Source organism: Lissotriton helveticus, chromosome 4_1, assembly GCF_964261635.1.
Source record: "Lissotriton helveticus chromosome 4_1, aLisHel1.1, whole genome shotgun sequence".
NCBI classification, from domain to species: domain Eukaryota; kingdom Metazoa; phylum Chordata; class Amphibia; order Caudata; family Salamandridae; genus Lissotriton; species Lissotriton helveticus.
In genome coordinates, this window is record NC_136063.1 from 1,671,677,945 (window position 1) to 1,671,691,499 (window position 13,555).

Consider the following 13,555-nt stretch of genomic DNA (forward strand, 5'->3'; position numbering starts at 1 on the left):
GGTAGAGTGAAACATTAATTTATTGATTGTATTCTGAAAGTCTATTCGATGTGAGCAAATGATAGAACTTTTAGAAAACATGGAAATTAAATGGCTCAAAATAATGAGACATTTTGCGAGCTGACTCTGTTTTCTCAAACTCATCACAGGGGGCTGATGCAAGATATTACTTTCTTAAATCTTACTGTTATTGATAAGGGGAAGATGGAACTTTTTAATTGGAAATCCTTCATTAAAACAAAACTTGAGGAATCAAATTGTGTATTATGGGGACAGAAGATATGACGTTTTGAATAACAATCGTGAAATTCAGACACACATTTATTTACACTCTGATTTTCTAAAGTAAATCCATAACCATGAAGTAAAATCTTTCGAAAGACGTGTCAAAGGTAATAATCTGAATTTCTCTTTCAAAGAAATTCACAATTAAATGCACTGTGTAAGTCAAGCATGTTGTCATATAAGAAATCAGCAAAAATTAACTATCTCATTACTGGTCATATAGATGAGAGAGGAAATGAACCTAACGTTTAAATTGTGGATGGGAAACAACAGTTTTTAGTTTTCAGCTTCAATACATATGTTTATGAATAATTGATTTCTTTATATAGTCTTATCGCTATCTAGACGGATATAGCTATGTATACATAGATGCATACTTATACGTTGATAAGTATCAGTATAAAACATTGACGTTATGTTTTTCCAAGACCAAATTCTAAGAAATGGGTGAAATAGTAAATCTCATAATTCAAGCAGGTCCCACCAAGATTTGAACTCGGATCGCTGGATTCAGAGTCCAGAGTGCTAACCATTACACCATGGAACCCTCCCATACATGAGTCATTTTTCCATTGAGACAAAAGAGAGCGCATTAGTGCGGGGGCATTTCTTACATTGATGAAACGATATCTCTGTTGAATGCTCATAGTGTAAAGAGCTATAATGTGATTTGATTCTGTTCAGATACATTCTCCTTAACAGTGTTAAATATGCAAACGTTTATCAGGATAGGCAAGTTATATCATAATGATCATCTTTGACTGTAACATATTAAAACATTTTACATTTCCAAACTAATACACCCATTTCTTTGTCTCTCACATGGGCTGCGCCAAAGAGCAATGATTGGCACGTTGGACTTTGCATGCAAAGGTACCAGTCCAAATCTTGGGGGTACTATTTTATTACTCTTGACCTTTTCTATTTCTGTCACCTTTGTTTATTGATAGCTCAAATCCAACACCAGTAGGTTGAAAGAGACAATTATTGATTCCTTTCAAAACGTCCATCAGCTTGAACAAGTACCAGAAATACAAACATTATAATACGTTTACATCACATTCCTACACAAAATAGTGTGACATTAAGAAATCCTATCCTGTTTTTCTGAAATGCATTTCAGAGGCCTGATTCCCAGCATCCCTTTTTGAAGCTTTCTGCGCTATTGATAAGGCGAATTTAGCACATTTTGAAAGAGAAGTGTTCTTAAATCAAACCTAGAGAACCACAATGACGGTATCATTCAGATAGTACAAATGTTTTTGTATATTAGTATGGAAATTGTGAAATAAAACGTTTTTCATGCTGATTTTCAACAGTCGATCTGCAATCGTGAAACATAAGCTTTTGCTTGGAGGCCTCACAGGTACTGATCTAATTTTCTCTTTTAAGATTATTCACAAATCATATGATATGCTTTGTATAAATCAACTATATTGTTAGATCAAAATTGAGTAAAAAGTGACTATCTCAATTTCATGACATATAGAAGAGTAAGGAGAAGAAGCTCATGTTTCAAATGTGGAGAAGCAACAACTTTTCATTATTTTCACCTCTACTAATTATATGCATTTTTATAATGTATGTGTTTATGTTGTCCTATAAATATACAGAGACATATAGCAAGATATAGGGAGATACATACGTGTAAAGTGGATATGTACAAGTTTATAAGTAAATGAGATGTTTTTCCAATTAATAATTCTAAGAACTGAATGGAAAAAGAAAATCGTAAAGTTTAGATAAGTCCCACTGTGATTTGTACTCAGATCCCGGTTTTCAGAGTCTAGAGTGCTAAGCATGATACCATCAAACCACCTGTACCAGGTTGAGCTTTTCATTTTGAGAGAAGAGATTGCATTCACGGGGGAATCTTATATTTTATTGCAAAATCGTATCTCACATAAAAAGTACTGTTCAACAGAGTGATAGCGTTACTTGAGTCCTCTGGGCAACATCCTTCCCTAACATAGTTCAATATGCAAAAGTTGAACAGAATAGAAAAGTAATAACATTCTGTTGGTCTTTGACTGTAGAACATTAAAAACTTTGAAATGTTCACATTGCTGCAGCAATTTGCTCCCTTGTCACATGGGAGGTTCCATGGTGTAATGGTTAGCACTTTGGACTTTGAATCCAAGGATCCGAGTTCAAATCTCGGTGGGACCACTTTCATGACTGTTGATCAAATCTTTTTCTGTCAAGTGTATTCATAAATATCACAAATCTAACACGGGTAGAGTGAAACATTAATTTATTGATTGTATTCTGAAAGTCTATTCGATGTGAGCAAATGATAGAACTTTTAGAAAACATGGAAATTAAATGGCTCAAAATAATGAGACATTTTGCGAGCTGACTGTTTTCTCAAACTCATCACAGGGGGCTGATGCAAGATATTACTTTCTTAAATCTTACTGTTATTGATAAGGGGAAGATGGAACTTTTTAATTGGAAATCCTTCATTAAAACAAAACTTGAGGAATCAAATTGTGTATTATGGGGACAGAAGATATGACGTTTTGAATAACAATCGTGAAATTCAGACACACATATATTTACACTCTGATTTTCTAAAGTAAATCCATAACCATAAAGTAAAATCTTTCGAAAGACGTGTCAAAGGTAATAATCTGAATTTCTCTTTCAAAGAAATTCACAATTAAATGCACTGTGTAAGTCAAGCATGTTGTCATATAAGAAATCAGCAAAAATTAACTATCTCATTACTGGTCATATAGATGAGAGAGGAAATGAACCTAACGTTTAAATTGTGGATGGGAAACAACAGTTTTTAGTTTTCAGCTTCAATACATATGTTTATGAATAATTGATTTCTTTATATAGTCTTATCGCTATCTAGATGGATATAGCTATGTATACATAGATGCATACTTATACGTTGATAAGTATCAGTATAAAACATTGACGTTATGTTTTTCCAAGACCAAATTCTAAGAAATGGGTGAAATAGTAAATCTCATAATTCAAGCAGGTCCCACCGAGATTTGAACTCGGATCGCTGGATTCAGAGTCCAGAGTGCTAACCATTACACCATGGAACCCTCCCATACATGAGTAATTTTTCCATTGAGACAAAAGAGAGCGCATTAGTGCGGGGGCATTTCTTACATTGATGAAACGATATCTCTGTTGAATGCTCATAGTGTAAAGAGCTATAATGTGATTTGATTCTGTTCAGATACATTCTCCTTAACAGTGTTAAATATGCAAACGTTTATCAGGATAGGCAAGTTATATCATAATGATCATCTTTGACTGTAACATATTAAAACATTTTACATTTCCAAACTAATACACCCATTTCTTTGTCTCTCACATGGGCTGCGCCAAAGAGCAATGATTGGCACGTTGGACTTTGCATGCAAAGGTACCAGTCCAAATCTTGGGGGTACTATTTTATTACTCTTGACCTTTTCTATTTCTGTCACCTTTGTTTATTGATAGCTCAAATCCAACACCAGTAGGTTGAAAGAGACAATTATTGATTCCTTTCAAAACGTCCATCAGCTTGAACAAGTACCAGAAATACAAACATTATAATACGTTTACATCACATTCCTACACAAAATAGTGTGACATTAAGAAATCCTATCCTGTTTTTCTGAAATGCATTTCAGAGGCCTGATTCCCAGCATCCCTTTTTGAAGCTTTCTGCGCTATTGATAAGGCGAATTTAGCACATTTTGAAAGAGAAGTGTTCTTAAATCAAACCTAGAGAACCACAATGACGGTATCATTCAGATAGTACAAATGTTTTTTGTATATTAGTATGGAAATTGTGAAATAAAACGTTTTTCATGCTGATTTTCAACAGTCGATCTGCAATCGTGAAACATAAGCTTTTGCTTGGAGGCCTCACAGGTACTGATCTAATTTTTTCTTTTAAGATTATTCACAAATCATATGATATGCTTTGTATAAATCAACTATATTGTTAGATCAAAATTGAGTAAAAAGTGACTATCTCAATTTCATGACATATAGAAGAGTAAGGAGAAGAAGCTCATGTTTCAAATGTGGAGAGGCAACAACTTTTCATTATTTTCACCTCTACTAATTATATGCATTTTTATAATGTATGTGTTTATGTTGTCCTATAAATATACAGAGACATATAGCAAGATATAGGGAGATACATACGTGTAAAGTGGATATGTACAAGTTTACAAGTAAATGAGATGTTTTTCCAATTAATAATTCTAAGAACTGAATGGAAAAGAAAATCGTAAAGTTTAGATAAGTCCCACTGTGATTTGTACTCAGATCCCGGTTTTCAGAGTCTAGAGTGCTAAGCATGATACCATCAAACCACCTGTACCAGGTTGAGCTTTTCATTTTGAGAGAAGAGATTGCATTCACGGGGGAATCTTATATTTTATTGCAAAATCGTATCTCACATAAAAAGTACTGTTCAACAGAGTGATAGCGTTACTTGAGTCCTCTGGGCAACATCCTTCCCTAACATAGTTCAATATGCAAAAGTTGAACAGAATAGAAAAGTAATAACATTCTGTTGGTCTTTGACTGTAGAACATTAAAAACTTTGAAATGTTCACATTGCTGCAGCAATTTGCTCCCTTGTCACATGGGAGGTTCCATGGTGTAATGGTTAGCACTTTGGACTTTGAATCCAAGGATCCGAGTTCAAATCTCGGTGGGACCACTTTCATGACTGTTGATCAAATCTTTTTCTGTCAAGTGTATTCATAAATATCACAAATCTAACACGGGTAGAGTGAAACATTAATTTATTGATTGTATTCTGAAAGTCTATTCGATGTGAGCAAATGATAGAACTTTTAGAAAACATGGAAATTAAATGGCTCAAAATAATGAGACATTTTGCGAGCTGACTGTTTTCTCAAACTCATCACAGGGGGCTGATGCAAGATATTACTTTCTTAAATCTTACTGTTATTGATAAGGGGAAGATGGAACTTTTTAATTGGAAATCCTTCATTAAAACAAAACTTGAGGAATCAAATTGTGTATTATGGGGACAGAAGATATGACGTTTTGAATAACAATCGTGAAATTCAGACACACATATATTTACACTCTGATTTTCTAAAGTAAATCCATAACCATAAAGTAAAATCTTTCGAAAGACGTGTCAAAGGTAATAATCTGAATTTCTCTTTCAAAGAAATTCACAATTAAATGCACTGTGTAAGTCAAGCATGTTGTCATATAAGAAATCAGCAAAAATTAACTATCTCATTACTGGTCATATAGATGAGAGAGGAAATGAACCTAACGTTTAAATTGTGGATGGGAAACAACAGTTTTTAGTTTTCAGCTTCAATACATATGTTTATGAATAATTGATTTCTTTATATAGTCTTATCGCTATCTAGATGGATATAGCTATGTATACATAGATGCATACTTATACGTTGATAAGTATCAGTATAAAACATTGACGTTATGTTTTTCCAAGACCAAATTCTAAGAAATGGGTGAAATAGTAAATCTCATAATTCAAGCAGGTCCCACCGAGATTTGAACTCGGATCGCTGGATTCAGAGTCCAGAGTGCTAACCATTACACCATGGAACCCTCCCATACATGAGTCATTTTTCCATTGAGACAAAAGAGAGCGCATTAGTGCGGGGGCATTTCTTACATTGATGAAACGATATCTCTGTTGAATGCTCATAGTGTAAAGAGCTATAATGTGATTTGATTCTGTTCAGATACATTCTCCTTAACAGTGTTAAATATGCAAACGTTTATCAGGATAGGCAAGTTATATCATAATGATCATCTTTGACTGTAACATATTAAAACATTTTACATTTCCAAACTAATACACCCATTTCTTTGTCTCTCACATGGGCTGCACCAAAGAGCAATGATTGGCACTTTGGACTTTGCATGCAAAGGTACCAGTCCAAATCTTGGGGGTACTATTTTATTACTCTTGACCTTTTCTATTTCTGTCACCTTTGTTTATTGATAGCTCAAATCCAACACCAGTAGGTTGAAAGAGACAATTATTGATTCCTTTCAAAATGTCCATCAGCTTGAACAAGTTACAGAAATACAAACATTATAATACGTTTACATCACATTCCTACACAAAATAGTGTGACATTAAGAAATCCTATCCTGTTTTTCTGAAATGCATTTCAGAGGCCTGATTCCCAGCATCCCTTTTTGAAGCTTTCTGCGCTATTGATAAGGCGAATTTAGCACATTTTGAAAGAGAAGTGTTCTTAAATCAAACCTAGAGAACCACAATGACGGTATCATTCAGATAGTACAAATGTTTTTTGTATATTAGTATGGAAATTGTGAAATAAAACGTTTTTCATGCTGATTTTCAACAGTCGATCTGCAATCGTGAAACATAAGCTTTTGCTTGGAGGCCTCACAGGTACTGATCTAATTTTCTCTTTTAAGATTATTCACAAATCATATGATATGCTTTGTATAAATCAACTATATTGTTAGATCAAAATTGAGTAAAAAGTGACTATCTCAATTTCATGACATATAGAAGAGTAAGGAGAAGAAGCTCATGTTTCAAATGTGGAGAAGCAACAACTTTTCATTATTTTCACCTCTACTAATTATATGCATTTTTATAATGTATGTGTTTATGTTGTCCTATAAATATACAGAGACATATAGCAAGATATAGGGAGATACATACGTGTAAAGTGGATATGTACAAGTTTATAAGTAAATGAGATGTTTTTCCAATTAATAATTCTAAGAACTGAATGGAAAAAGAAAATCGTAAAGTTTAGATAAGTCCCACTGTGATTTGTACTCAGATCCCGGTTTTCAGAGTCTAGAGTGCTAAGCATGATACCATCAAACCACCTGTACCAGGTTGAGCTTTTCATTTTGAGAGAAGAGATTGCATTCACGGGGGAATCTTATATTTTATTGCAAAATCGTATCTCACATAAAAAGTACTGTTCAACAGAGTGATAGCGTTACTTGAGTCCTCTGGGCAACATCCTTCCCTAACATAGTTCAATATGCAAAAGTTGAACAGAATAGAAAAGTAATAACATTCTGTTGGTCTTTGACTGTAGAACATTAAAAACTTTGAAATGTTCACATTGCTGCAGCAATTTGCTCCCTTGTCACATGGGAGGTTCCATGGTGTAATGGTTAGCACTTTGGACTTTGAATCCAAGGATCCGAGTTCAAATCTCGGTGGGACCACTTTCATGACTGTTGATCAAATCTTTTTCTGTCAAGTGTATTCATAAATATCACAAATCTAACACGGGTAGAGTGAAACATTAATTTATTGATTGTATTCTGAAAGTCTATTCGATGTGAGCAAATGATAGAACTTTTAGAAAACATGGAAATTAAATGGCTCAAAATAATGAGACATTTTGCGAGCTGACTGTTTTCTCAAACTCATCACAGGGGGCTGATGCAAGATATTACTTTCTTAAATCTTACTGTTATTGATAAGGGGAAGATGGAACTTTTTAATTGGAAATCCTTCATTAAAACAAAACTTGAGGAATCAAATTGTGTATTATGGGGACAGAAGATATGACGTTTTGAATAACAATCGTGAAATTCAGACACACATATATTTACACTCTGATTTTCTAAAGTAAATCCATAACCATAAAGTAAAATCTTTCGAAAGACGTGTCAAAGGTAATAATCTGAATTTCTCTTTCAAAGAAATTCACAATTAAATGCACTGTGTAAGTCAAGCATGTTGTCATATAAGAAATCAGCAAAAATTAACTATCTCATTACTGGTCATATAGATGAGAGAGGAAATGAACCTAACGTTTAAATTGTGGATGGGAAACAACAGTTTTTAGTTTTCAGCTTCAATACATATGTTTATGAATAATTGATTTCTTTATATAGTCTTATCGCTATCTAGATGGATATAGCTATGTATACATAGATGCATACTTATACGTTGATAAGTATCAGTATAAAACATTGACGTTATGTTTTTCCAAGACCAAATTCTAAGAAATGGGTGAAATAGTAAATCTCATAATTCAAGCAGGTCCCACCGAGATTTGAACTCGGATCGCTGGATTCAGAGTCCAGAGTGCTAACCATTACACCATGGAACCCTCCCATACATGAGTCATTTTTCCATTGAGACAAAAGAGAGCGCATTAGTGCGGGGGCATTTCTTACATTGATGAAACGATATCTCTGTTGAATGCTCATAGTGTAAAGAGCTATAATGTGATTTGATTCTGTTCAGATACATTCTCCTTAACAGTGTTAAATATGCAAACGTTTATCAGGATAGGCAAGTTATATCATAATGATCATCTTTGACTGTAACATATTAAAACATTTTACATTTCCAAACTAATACACCCATTTCTTTGTCTCTCACATGGGCTGCGCCAAAGAGCAATGATTGGCACGTTGGACTTTGCATGCAAAGGTACCAGTCCAAATCTTGGGGGTACTATTTTATTACTCTTGACCTTTTCTATTTCTGTCACCTTTGTTTATTGATAGCTCAAATCCAACACCAGTAGGTTGAAAGAGACAATTATTGATTCCTTTCAAAACGTCCATCAGCTTGAACAAGTACCAGAAATACAAACATTATAATACGTTTACATCACATTCCTACACAAAATAGTGTGACATTAAGAAATCCTATCCTGTTTTTCTGAAATGCATTTCAGAGGCCTGATTCCCAGCATCCCTTTTTGAAGCTTTCTGCGCTATTGATAAGGCGAATTTAGCACATTTTGAAAGAGAAGTGTTCTTAAATCAAACCTAGAGAACCACAATGACGGTATCATTCAGATAGTACAAATGTTTTTTGTATATTAGTATGGAAATTGTGAAATAAAACGTTTTTCATGCTGATTTTCAACAGTCGATCTGCAATCGTGAAACATAAGCTTTTGCTTGGAGGCCTCACAGGTACTGATCTAATTTTTTCTTTTAAGATTATTCACAAATCATATGATATGCTTTGTATAAATCAACTATATTGTTAGATCAAAATTGAGTAAAAAGTGACTATCTCAATTTCATGACATATAGAAGAGTAAGGAGAAGAAGCTCATGTTTCAAATGTGGAGAGGCAACAACTTTTCATTATTTTCACCTCTACTAATTATATGCATTTTTATAATGTATGTGTTTATGTTGTCCTATAAATATACAGAGACATATAGCAAGATATAGGGAGATACATACGTGTAAAGTGGATATGTACAAGTTTACAAGTAAATGAGATGTTTTTCCAATTAATAATTCTAAGAACTGAATGGAAAAGAAAATCGTAAAGTTTAGATAAGTCCCACTGTGATTTGTACTCAGATCCCGGTTTTCAGAGTCTAGAGTGCTAAGCATGATACCATCAAACCACCTGTACCAGGTTGAGCTTTTCATTTTGAGAGAAGAGATTGCATTCACGGGGGAATCTTATATTTTATTGCAAAATCGTATCTCACATAAAAAGTACTGTTCAACAGAGTGATAGCGTTACTTGAGTCCTCTGGGCAACATCCTTCCCTAACATAGTTCAATATGCAAAAGTTGAACAGAATAGAAAAGTAATAACATTCTGTTGGTCTTTGACTGTAGAACATTAAAAACTTTGAAATGTTCACATTGCTGCAGCAATTTGCTCCCTTGTCACATGGGAGGTTCCATGGTGTAATGGTTAGCACTTTGGACTTTGAATCCAAGGATCCGAGTTCAAATCTCGGTGGGACCACTTTCATGACTGTTGATCAAATCTTTTTCTGTCAAGTGTATTCATAAATATCACAAATCTAACACGGGTAGAGTGAAACATTAATTTATTGATTGTATTCTGAAAGTCTATTCGATGTGAGCAAATGATAGAACTTTTAGAAAACATGGAAATTAAATGGCTCAAAATAATGAGACATTTTGCGAGCTGACTGTTTTCTCAAACTCATCACAGGGGGCTGATGCAAGATATTACTTTCTTAAATCTTACTGTTATTGATAAGGGGAAGATGGAACTTTTTAATTGGAAATCCTTCATTAAAACAAAACTTGAGGAATCAAATTGTGTATTATGGGGACAGAAGATATGACGTTTTGAATAACAATCGTGAAATTCAGACACACATATATTTACACTCTGATTTTCTAAAGTAAATCCATAACCATAAAGTAAAATCTTTCGAAAGACGTGTCAAAGGTAATAATCTGAATTTCTCTTTCAAAGAAATTCACAATTAAATGCACTGTGTAAGTCAAGCATGTTGTCATATAAGAAATCAGCAAAAATTAACTATCTCATTACTGGTCATATAGATGAGAGAGGAAATGAACCTAACGTTTAAATTGTGGATGGGAAACAACAGTTTTTAGTTTTCAGCTTCAATACATATGTTTATGAATAATTGATTTCTTTATATAGTCTTATCGCTATCTAGATGGATATAGCTATGTATACATAGATGCATACTTATACGTTGATAAGTATCAGTATAAAACATTGACGTTATGTTTTTCCAAGACCAAATTCTAAGAAATGGGTGAAATAGTAAATCTCATAATTCAAGCAGGTCCCACCGAGATTTGAACTCGGATCGCTGGATTCAGAGTCCAGAGTGCTAACCATTACACCATGGAACCCTCCCATACATGAGTCATTTTTCCATTGAGACAAAAGAGAGCGCATTAGTGCGGGGGCATTTCTTACATTGATGAAACGATATCTCTGTTGAATGCTCATAGTGTAAAGAGCTATAATGTGATTTGATTCTGTTCAGATACATTCTCCTTAACAGTGTTAAATATGCAAACGTTTATCAGGATAGGCAAGTTATATCATAATGATCATCTTTGACTGTAACATATTAAAACATTTTACATTTCCAAACTAATACACCCATTTCTTTGTCTCTCACATGGGCTGCGCCAAAGAGCAATGATTGGCACGTTGGACTTTGCATGCAAAGGTACCAGTCCAAATCTTGGGGGTACTATTTTATTACTCTTGACCTTTTCTATTTCTGTCACCTTTGTTTATTGATAGCTCAAATCCAACACCAGTAGGTTGAAAGAGACAATTATTGATTCCTTTCAAAACGTCCATCAGCTTGAACAAGTTACAGAAATACAAACATTATAATACGTTTACATCACATTCCTACACAAAATAGTGTGACATTAAGAAATCCTATCCTGTTTTTCTGAAATGCATTTCAGAGGCCTGATTCCCAGCATCCCTTTTTGAAGCTTTCTGCGCTATTGATAAGGCGAATTTAGCACATTTTGAAAGAGAAGTGTTCTTAAATCAAACCTAGAGAACCACAATGACGGTATCATTCAGATAGTACAAATGTTTTTTGTATATTAGTATGGAAATTGTGAAATAAAACGTTTTTCATGCTGATTTTCAACAGTCGATCTGCAATCGTGAAACATAAGCTTTTGCTTGGAGGCCTCACAGGTACTGATCTAATTTTTTCTTTTAAGATTATTCACAAATCATATGATATGCTTTGTATAAATCAACTATATTGTTAGATCAAAATTGAGTAAAAAGTGACTATCTCAATTTCATGACATATAGAAGAGTAAGGAGAAGAAGCTCATGTTTCAAATGTGGAGAGGCAACAACTTTTCATTATTTTCACCTCTACTAATTATATGCATTTTTATAATGTATGTGTTTATGTTGTCCTATAAATATACAGAGACATATAGCAAGATATAGGGAGATACATACGTGTAAAGTGGATATGTACAAGTTTACAAGTAAATGAGATGTTTTTCCAATTAATAATTCTAAGAACTGAATGGAAAAGAAAATCGTAAAGTTTAGATAAGTCCCACTGTGATTTGTACTCAGATCCCGGTTTTCAGAGTCTAGAGTGCTAAGCATGATACCATCAAACCACCTGTACCAGGTTGAGCTTTTCATTTTGAGAGAAGAGATTGCATTCACGGGGGAATCTTATATTTTATTGCAAAATCGTATCTCACATAAAAAGTACTGTTCAACAGAGTGATAGCGTTACTTGAGTCCTCTGGGCAACATCCTTCCCTAACATAGTTCAATATGCAAAAATTGAACAGAATAGAAAAGTAATAACATTCTGTTGGTCTTTGACTGTAGAACATTAAAAACTTTGAAATGTTCACATTGCTGCAGCAATTTGCTCCCTTGTCTCATGGGAGGTTCCATGGTGTAATGGTTAGCACTTTGGACTTTGAATCCAAGGATCTGAGTTCAAATCTCGGTGGGACCACTTTCATGACTGTTGATCAAATCTTTTTCTGTCAAGTGTATTCATAAATATCACAAATCTAACACGGGTAGAGTGAAACATTAATTTATTGATTGTATTCTGAAAGTCTATTCGATGTGAGCAAATGATAGAACTTTTAGAAAACATGGAAATTAAATGGCTCAAAATAATGAGACATTTTGCGAGCTGACTCTGTTTTCTCAAACTCATCACAGGGGGCTGATGCAAGATATTACTTTCTTAAATCTTACTGTTATTGATAAGGGGAAGATGGAACTTTTTAATTGGAAATCCTTCATTAAAACAAAACTTGAGGAATCAAATTGTGTATTATGGGGACAGAAGATATGACGTTTTGAATAACAATCGTGAAATTCAGACACACATTTATTTACACTCTGATTTTCTAAAGTAAATCCATAACCATGAAGTAAAATCTTTCGAAAGACGTGTCAAAGGTAATAATCTGAATTTCTCTTTCAAAGAAATTCACAATTAAATGCACTGTGTAAGTCAAGCATGTTGTCATATAAGAAATCAGCAAAAATTAACTATCTCATTACTGGTCATATAGATGAGAGAGGAAATGAACCTAACGTTTAAATTGTGGATGGGAAACAACAGTTTTTAGTTTTCAGCTTCAATACATATGTTTATGAATAATTGATTTCTTTATATAGTCTTATCGCTATCTAGACGGATATAGCTATGTATACATAGATGCATACTTATACGTTGATAAGTATCAGTATAAAACATTGACGTTATGTTTTTCCAAGACCAAATTCTAAGAAATGGGTGAAATAGTAAATCTCATAATTCAAGCAGGTCCCACCAAGATTTGAACTCGGATCGCTGGATTCAGAGTCCAGAGTGCTAACCATTACACCATGGAACCCTCCCATACATGAGTCATTTTTCCATTGAGACAAAAGAGAGCGCATTAGTGCGGGGGCATTTCTTACATTGATGAAACGATATCTCTGTTGAATGCTCATAGTGTAAAGAGCTATAATGTGATTTGATTC

General features: G+C 33.8%; 11 non-coding genes across 11 annotated transcripts; 5 read left to right on the forward strand and 6 right to left on the reverse strand.

The window, feature by feature from the left end:
- Positions 1-760: 760 nt before the first annotated feature.
- TRNAQ-CUG (transfer RNA glutamine (anticodon CUG)) lies at positions 761-832 on the reverse strand. Its single transcript has one exon. It is a non-coding gene; the product is annotated as a tRNA-Gln (tRNA).
- A 1,550-nt stretch (positions 833-2,382) lies between these two features.
- On the forward strand, positions 2,383-2,454 carry TRNAQ-UUG (transfer RNA glutamine (anticodon UUG)). The gene has a single exon. It is a non-coding gene; the product is annotated as a tRNA-Gln (tRNA).
- An 824-nt stretch (positions 2,455-3,278) lies between these two features.
- On the reverse strand, positions 3,279-3,350 carry TRNAQ-CUG (transfer RNA glutamine (anticodon CUG)). The gene has a single exon. It is a non-coding gene; the product is annotated as a tRNA-Gln (tRNA).
- A 1,550-nt stretch (positions 3,351-4,900) lies between these two features.
- TRNAQ-UUG (transfer RNA glutamine (anticodon UUG)) lies at positions 4,901-4,972 on the forward strand. Its single transcript has one exon. It is a non-coding gene; the product is annotated as a tRNA-Gln (tRNA).
- An 824-nt stretch (positions 4,973-5,796) lies between these two features.
- Positions 5,797-5,868, reverse strand: TRNAQ-CUG (transfer RNA glutamine (anticodon CUG)). The gene has a single exon. It is a non-coding gene; the product is annotated as a tRNA-Gln (tRNA).
- Positions 5,869-7,419: 1,551 nt separating this feature from the next.
- TRNAQ-UUG (transfer RNA glutamine (anticodon UUG)) lies at positions 7,420-7,491 on the forward strand. Its single transcript has one exon. It is a non-coding gene; the product is annotated as a tRNA-Gln (tRNA).
- Positions 7,492-8,315: 824 nt separating this feature from the next.
- On the reverse strand, positions 8,316-8,387 carry TRNAQ-CUG (transfer RNA glutamine (anticodon CUG)). The gene has a single exon. It is a non-coding gene; the product is annotated as a tRNA-Gln (tRNA).
- Positions 8,388-9,937: 1,550 nt separating this feature from the next.
- Positions 9,938-10,009, forward strand: TRNAQ-UUG (transfer RNA glutamine (anticodon UUG)). Its single transcript has one exon. It is a non-coding gene; the product is annotated as a tRNA-Gln (tRNA).
- Positions 10,010-10,833: 824 nt separating this feature from the next.
- Positions 10,834-10,905, reverse strand: TRNAQ-CUG (transfer RNA glutamine (anticodon CUG)). The gene has a single exon. It is a non-coding gene; the product is annotated as a tRNA-Gln (tRNA).
- A 1,550-nt stretch (positions 10,906-12,455) lies between these two features.
- TRNAQ-UUG (transfer RNA glutamine (anticodon UUG)) lies at positions 12,456-12,527 on the forward strand. Its single transcript has one exon. It is a non-coding gene; the product is annotated as a tRNA-Gln (tRNA).
- Positions 12,528-13,353: 826 nt separating this feature from the next.
- On the reverse strand, positions 13,354-13,425 carry TRNAQ-CUG (transfer RNA glutamine (anticodon CUG)). Its single transcript has one exon. It is a non-coding gene; the product is annotated as a tRNA-Gln (tRNA).
- Positions 13,426-13,555: the final 130 nt, after the last annotated feature.